Source organism: Grampus griseus, assembly GCF_964374135.1.
Source record: "Grampus griseus genome assembly, chromosome: 2".
Taxonomy (NCBI): domain Eukaryota; kingdom Metazoa; phylum Chordata; class Mammalia; order Artiodactyla; family Delphinidae; genus Grampus; species Grampus griseus.
This window is the reverse complement of record NC_139018.1, coordinates 17,472,457-17,480,644: the sequence shown is the minus strand read 5'-3', so window position 1 is coordinate 17,480,644 and position 8,188 is coordinate 17,472,457. Positions and strand designations below refer to the sequence as shown.

General features: G+C 43.2%; 1 pseudogene across 1 annotated transcript; it reads right to left on the bottom strand.

Moving 5' to 3' along the window:
- Positions 1–225: 225 nt before the first annotated feature.
- LOC309818532 (fascin-like) lies at positions 226–7,018 on the bottom strand (annotated as a pseudogene). The gene is made up of 2 exons: positions 6,758–7,018; positions 226–1,641 (listed from the first exon to the last, which is right to left on the bottom strand). The product of its transcript is annotated as a fascin-like (transcript).
- Positions 7,019–8,188: the final 1,170 nt, after the last annotated feature.

The window sequence follows — 8,188 nt, the reverse complement described above, 5'->3', positions numbered from 1 at the left end:
AGGGCAGAGAAGAGAGGGCAGAGGGAACTGAAATCCCTCCAAGGACCGGGTCAGAGCCGCTGACCGGCCTGGGGGAAGGTCACATGGGACAACAGGTGAGGGCATTGTTTTCTCTGGGTTTCCAGTTTGAAAGGTAAGGGGCTCTGGCCGCAGCGGAGCCCACCTGGAGAACAGTGAACAGGAGGGGTCTGGGCAGGGAGGAGAAGGGGAGGCAGGAGGCGGGGCCTAGTACTCCCACAGTGTGTGTGATGTGGTCGAAGGTGTCAGCGCAGGCCCTCAGGGCCCCCGCGTGACTCTCCTTCAGGTAGTGCCTGCCCACCTTGATGACCAACTTGTTGTCGCAGAACTCGAAGAGGAAGTCCACAGGGGTGTCGCTGCTCCTGGTGACCCAGGAGGCGTTGCCCACTATCAGGTACTTGCCCGTGGAGTCTTTGATGTTGTAGGCGCCGTCTCCAAACTCCAGCGGGAAGACGTCTTAGCTGGAGCAGTTGGCATCCAGGATACCCGTGACCTTGCGGCAGCCAATGAAGCCGTGGTCCCCGCGGAACACGATCATGAGGCTGTTGATCAGTTTCATGAAGAAGAGCTCCGAGTCCCCTGCTGTCTCCACCAAGGCAGCCAGGTGGCCATTCTTCTTGGCTGTCACAAACTTGCCATTGGACGCACGCAGTATAATACTCTGATCATGCCACTCGATGTCAAAGTAGCAGCCGGTGTCCTTGGTGGAGGAGGTGGACTGCACACCCCCGGTGGCTGTCAGCAACCAGTAGTTGCCCGAGTGGGTGCGGAAGGCGTGCTTTTTGGTATAGCGGTCGATCTCCAGCTGGAAAATCTGTTGGTTGGTCTCTTTGTCCTGATTGGCCGGCAGGTCCATAGCCTGGCTCGTGGACATGTTCCTCTAGTCGGCTCCCTGTAGCATGACCTGGGCGCAGCTCTGCTCCAGGGCGAAGAGCTCGTCCTTCCCCACTTTGGTGCCCTTGCCCCGATGGTGCCTCGCAGTAGCGGAAAGCCACCTTGCCGGAGCAGAACTCGAGCGTGTAGCTGGTGGCGGGCTCGGGGTCCCAGTTGTAGTGCTGGTCCCGGAAGGCCAGCGTGATGAGCTAGTTGACGCCCCAGGGCACGTCGTGGTCCACTGCGATCTTGTCCGCCGGCCGCGCTCAGGTGCGCGTAGCTCTTGCGGGCCACACTGCAGATGTTGACCTGTGGGTACGTGGCGATGTGCACGCTCCACTTCTCAGCCGGCGAAGCGGTCCGAGCGAAGCGCGACAGGTGGTCCTCAGTGCCGCCAAAGTAGAGCCGGTGTCCTTCGGACTAAAGAGACCTGCAGCTGTCATCGTCATGCGCCACGATGGAAAAGTGCTGGGCACCTTGTGTTCGCAGGTTACGTTGCCATCCTTCTCTGCCGCCAGGTAGCTGCCCGCTGCCCAACTCATCGGGCGGCTGCACCAGCATCTGCATCTGCATCTTCTTCAGGCTGCTGGCCCACTGGTTCACCTTGGACCCGAACGTCTCGGCCGTCAGGTGCTTGTTGCTGCAGTTAATGAAACCAAACTCAATCTGCGGGGCCTCGGCCGTGCAGTTGGCAGTCAAAGTGGCCGTGAACCCAAGGCCCGTGAAGCCAGGGAGGTCGGTGGCAGGTTCCTGCGGCGGCCCCCTGCTCCTTCGTCAGCTACCTCGGCCGTGCGCGCACCCTCAGCAGCGCTCTACAATCACCACAATTTTTTGACATAATATTAAAAAGAATAAAAATGTCCAGCGGAAAGAAAGCTAAAAATTGACTACATAAATTCCAACAATGATCAAAAAGGAGTACAGAAATATGAGTCAGTATGTTTTCATGGGCTTTAAATCTGAGTTTAAATATTAATTAATTAATCTCTTCCTTCATTCCACAAGCTGAAATAAACTGCAAGGGATATACCTAGAATCAACTTGTCAAATTAAAGAAAAACACAATGTAATATTTATTCCAAATCAAAAGAAGTTTGATCAGTGATGAGAAAAATGAGAACGTTAAAGCTATGATGGATGGTTTAAGTATATCCTTCATAAAGTTCCATAGTAAAATTGTGCCAGGAATATTTTCAGATACAAATAATAGAAAACCCCACCCAGAATGACTTAAGCAATAGCGGTGTTTAACTATCTTAAATAAAAGGAAGTCCGGAGATGGGCAATCTAGAGTTGATACAACTCAATAATTTTACCAAGGACATTCTTCTACTCTGTTGTCTGAAGCTGGTTACTTTTTTTGACTGTAGGCATATTGAAATGTGGTTTCCAGATGGCTGCAACACCTCCAGACATCATGGCTGTATTCAAAGTAAATCATCATGGGAGATGCTGATAAAAATGGGTTTTTCCTCAGGTGGTTTTCTTTCTTTCTTTTTTTTTTTTTCCCAACAAAAGAAGAAAAATAATTCCAAGAAGCTTTTTTCAGAAAACTTTATCTTAGTCTCAATAGTAAGAAATGGGTGATATGGCCACTGCTGGACGAAAAAGCGGATATCTGGCAAAGAAGAAAGTAGGCTTAGATAGTCATTACCAATCCCTGGAGTTGTGCAAATAACAGACTGGCATGCTTTAGCTGGGAAGAATAGGTAGTATGTCTACTGGTTAAGAACCAGACTGTGTGCAGCATAAACCTATAACATTAATGTAGTACTTGGTGGATAGTATATGATGATAAAATAATAAATTAACATGTGAATATAAGCAAACTCTATGGTGCTGAAACACACCTACTAAATCAACAGAGGTAAGTTAAGATGGTGGTGTCCACCCATTCATTCATTTATTCATCCATTTAGCAGCTCACTACTGAGTGTTTATATCAGGTACTATGCTAAGTCCTAGGTATATATTAATGAGTGAAATAATCTTTGCCCTGGTAAAGCTGAAATTTAATGGTTGATCTAGAAAAAATTGTTTAAACTCTGGGAAATCAAGTGTACTTAAATATAACTGGTAGTATTTAAAATAAATTGTTGCAGTTTCCTCAGAGATAAATCTTGAAACTCTTAACATCTGTAAAACTATAGGGTCAATCCTGTGAATGTACTTCCATTTCTCAAAATTTATTTTTTTCTGAAATATCTGGCAATTTAATGAAACACTAGAAACAACCAGATACCTAATAGTAAGTGAACAGTTTATTAATCTGTGCTTTATTCATGCATTAAAATGCAATATGGCTATTGAAATGATGAGGTTTAGGGCAATAAGCTTATATAGAAATGTATGTATACAATAAGTGAAAAAACAGATCAAATAAAAATATGTCGAAACTAAATAAAATCTTCCTTAGCGTTCATAGATTTGAGAACTCCTCCTTCTTTTGCAATACCTAGGGAATGTCTCCTCGTCCTTAGTGGACCATTATCAATCTGCTGGGAAATCTTCCCTGATCCTTCCCCTACTCAATTAATTGATTTCTATCTTAGCACTAACAACCTTTTTATTAATTCCTATTTTATATGTTATTGTGACATAGAATTAGTTATGCCTGCTTCTCTCGGAGTTGTCAACACCTCTTTAAAGGAAGAAGCAATCTGTCATTCATCTCTATATTGTTGAGACCTGAGACATAACATTTCATTCTTGTGTCCACAATATCTACAAATATCTTTGTCACAGAGAAGGTGCTCAAAGAATATTTGCTGAATGAAGCCAGCAAGTGCTCAATAAACACTGGCTGAGTGAGTGGATGGATTCTCATAGAATTTCAGTCATATTGATGATCAGAATTGTATTCCAAATTGTTTAATAAAAATTCACGTTCATTAAATGCTTTTTTTCTGGAGAACATGTAACACTATTTTACATATGGGATGTTTTTACAATGTGAAATCTAATAAAATATGTGTAGAACTTTGAAGTTCTATTATTTTATTTAATTTATTTATTTATTTTTGCGGTACGCGGGCCTCTCACTGCTGTGGCCTCTCCCGTTGCAGAGCACAGGCTCTAGACGCGCAAGCTCAGCGGCCATGGCTCACGGGCCCAGCCGCTCCGCGGCATGTGGGATCTTCCCGGACCGGGGCACAGAACCTGTGTCCCCTGCATCGGCAGGCGGACTCGCAACAACTGCGCCACCAGGGAAGCCCTGAAGATCTAGTTTTTAAATGGCAGCTCCCTATGGTTCAGTTAACTTACCTGAACCTTCATGTGTGCCCTACCGAACTCAATATTGCACCTGACTCAGCTTTGCTTGATTAAGCCTGCTACATAGTTGGCCAGACTGATACTGTTGATGTAGCTCATTATCCTTAAATAACTACATGAATTCTTCTCTAGTTTAAGATCCAAGATAACTGTACACTTGTTTTTTGTTTTGCATCTACATGAAAACAGAATGGAGGGGACCGTGGTTACATATACAGTGAAATCAGAGAAAAGGGTCTTACCCACTTTTATTATTTCCCTTTCAACAGATTACCAAAAAAGTAGCATTCACTGATTTTACAATGTTACATACATTTCAAGAGGGTTATTTTATTTAAAAATACTGAAGGCAAAGTCTTCCGACTCTTCCACTTGAATTAACACCAGGCTTAAACAAAGGAAAGAGCACCGAATGAGTGGTTCAAATAAGAATGTGTACATACAAGTTCTGCTAGAGTGTCTGAATTTAACCTAAAATATCCTGGATCTCTATTCCAAAGTTTTAATTAAAGTGCCTGAGTATTTCTATTTTTTTTTCTTTCTTTTGTGGAGGTTTTACTATTTTATCCAATAAAGCCAGCTATCAAGATTGCTTTAAAAGCTGCTGACAAAGATAGACAGAAATAGAAGGTCTTTGATGTCAAATAAACAGTACTATTTTCATTACATGTGTTTCTACAAATCTCCATGAAAAATCAAGTTTGGGCTCCTTTTAAGAACAGGAGGTATCTTTGTGTGTGTGTGTGTATCCTGGTTGAGGGGATATGGGGGAGTGATATGAAAGGATACAATGCAAAAGAAAAGAATTCTATCTCCTTTCTCTTAGCCAAATAGTTTAGGTTTAACTGCCCTTGTTTTTGTTGGACCTGAATAGAAAAGTGAGGTATTTTAATCTTCTTTTTCAAAACATACAGTCTTATGGAAATTTAAGTCAACAGCTGTTCAACTGTCAAGTCACAAGCTAAATTCAAGTCTGAGAAAAGAAGAAAATCTGTTTAAATGAAAGCTTATTTGAATGAAGGCCATGGGTTTTAGCATTTGTGTTTGAAAAAAAAATTTAAATTGTTACTAAAGTAAAGGATCTTTTGCTAGGATGACCTTTCTTTGTTGAAAATGTTGGAAAATCAATATTCAACATGAAATCAGAAACTGAAGTGTGTCAACTGTAGGATCGCCAGAAGGTTGAGGGAATTGAACACCATAAACTCATGAACTCTTCAAGGTCAGAGGTTTGACCTAACACGATTTCTAGTATATAGAAAGCGGTCTAGAAAAATGCATGTTGGCATAGTGAACAAAAGGAGCAGTCAAAGAAATCACGTAGTCACATTTTTCCCCCATTTTCCAAAGGTCTCTTATAATTGAGTTCTACTTTAGAAAGATTAATGATAGTTGGCAGGATATATAGTTGTGTGAAAGATAGGCAATTGTATGAATGTTTTTTAACAGTTCAGAAAATTAAGATATAAGCTCTTGGTCAAGAGTGGGGATAGCCTGTCTCATTGTGATACTGATTAATGGGTTGATTTTTTTCTTCATATATGATAAAAATTTGTGTTCATATGTGTTGTGCTTGAAAAGGTATGATAATGTCATTTTTTCCCAAAGTAGACTCTCTGGCTGCAAGTCTCTACCTCCTATAAATGTAATGACCTTGATGAAAAGATACTGATTTAAAGACCGGACATTAGATTTGCAGATGCAGAAAATCAATGGTATTAATATAATAAAACTTATTATGCTCTTACAATGATTCACACTAAAAAGACTTAGGGAGGGCTAATATATAAATAAAATGTCAATGTATTAATTTATTATGGTGGTGGTTTCTCTAACCACCTTCATCCCAAATGTATGTCATATAGACAGAGTTGGAACCTATTGGGACTATAGTCATTCCTGTTGAAAAAGTCAAACTATCAGGTCCCTACACTTAATAACACCATGCTCAAAGGGGTTCTCCATTCATCATTGGTCTCTTTTCTGTTTAAATTGGTCAATGCCTCATGTGCAAGGTTTAGTGTTTTTTATCCTGTACTGTACATTGTTCTCCCAGTGTTTCCTGGACTCAGCTCTCTACCACACCTTTACCTCCAAAACTTTCCCACCATAATCTCTAAAACTATCAATCTGGAATCACCAAAAAAGCCCTATCATTAGCGTCTTCATTTCTTTGCCATAAGTGAAACTTGACTCTCAGCAGAAGATACCACTTTAACCTGCCCCCTTAAACGCTAGCTGCTTATTTTCCCACACCTGTACCCCTGGATGGTGAAGTAGTATTACTGTACTCTATTGTTGGGAGCCAAGAAGTTTTCGCCATTAGAAGATGGCCGACACCCTGCTTCTCTTCCTGATTTATGAGATAGAAGTTCGCGCCTAAAATGAAAGCCCGCGCACGCAGCACCAATGATGATTAGCCAAGTACTTCCCTCATTCTGAATCCCGCCCCCCTTTCTCTGCAGTGTATAAATACAGCTACCGCAGCAATAAAAGTTTGAGGCTTGATCAGGATTCTGTCTTGCCTCCATTCTTTCGCGTCTCCTGCCCTTCCCCCTTTTTTCAACCCCCACAGGTTCCTCCTCAGACTCACAAGGATTTGTCCTGCTGGTCGGGACTCCCGGGGACGCCCGGGGCCGTACACAATTGGCGCCCAACGTGGGGCCTGAGGAACGGATCCTGACGGAGGTAGCACGCTTACGAACGCCTGGCCAGGCACCCACTGAGCCGCCGCGAGACTTACTCGAAAGTGCAGCTTGATTAGGTCCCCGGAGGACTGGCCGCCCTTCGGCAGTCGTGACCTGAGGATAAGGTAAGCGGAGCTATAAATATGGGACAGGAATTGAGTTCCCATGAACTCTTTCTTCAGGGGATCGAGGATTCCCTCAAGATGCGGAAGATTAAGGCTAGAAAAAAAGATTTGCGTGAATTTTTTATGTTCTTGTCTGATGTTTGCCCATGGTTCCCACAGGAAAGGACAATAGATAAAAAATGCTGGAATCGTGTAGGAAATTGTTTAAATGATTATTATCAAACCTTTGGGCCTTCTAAAGTGCCTGTGACTGCATTTTCGTATTGGAATTTAATTAGGGAGATTCTCATGGGTCATTTTTTGACCCCGATGTCCAAAAGGTTGTAGAGACCGGGGAAACAATTCTTAAAGCAGCCTCTCGTCTCCATTCAGCTTGTCCATCCGTTACCATTGATATGGGTTCAAATGAAGAGTTCCCAAAAATTCCAGAAACCGGTCATCATTATCCCACAGATGATAAAGTTATCCCAAAGATTTATCCTTCCCTTACTGCTATTAAGGGTGATCCCAATGATGACCAGCTTTCCCCCCAAGATCAGGAAACTCTCGATGAGCAGGCTGCTCGTTATCATCGCAATGATGATCCCTGGGGATTCCCCCTTTTGAAGCCTCCACCATCTTATAATACTCCTCATCAGATGCCTGCCTTTAGCGCCCCTGCTCCCATTGCCCCCCTGATTGATCCCCTTCGACAGGCTAAGATGGCCTTAACCCAGGAAATTTCCTCTTTGAGAGATGTTTTACAACAAAAACGGGAACGCTTGGATCTCCTAAAGGAGCTTAAGGCCCTTGAGGTGGAGCTTACTTCTTTTAATGTCTCGAACGGTCCCAATAAACCCCCGCTTCGACAAAAACCAGGATCCATTAAGTTAGCCTTCCCTGTTACTCGCAGTCAAAATTTACCCACTCAAGGTGAAATTCAAGCTGAAGATAGTGAGGAAGGGGAAGAGGAAGAGGGAGAAGAATCTCCTGAACCTGATGAGGGACCAGATATTCATAATTCTTCTGGGGGCGGCCCTTTTGAACATAAATATCGCCGCCTCAATTTAAAACATATAAAAGATTTAAAATCTGCTGTCAATAATTATGGGCCCACAGCCCCTTATACATTGGCAATCTTGGAGGGATTAAGCGATCGCTGGCTGACCCCAAATGATTGGCTTACCCTGGCTCGGGCCACCCTTTCTGGGGGAGATTTTGTTTTATGGCGCA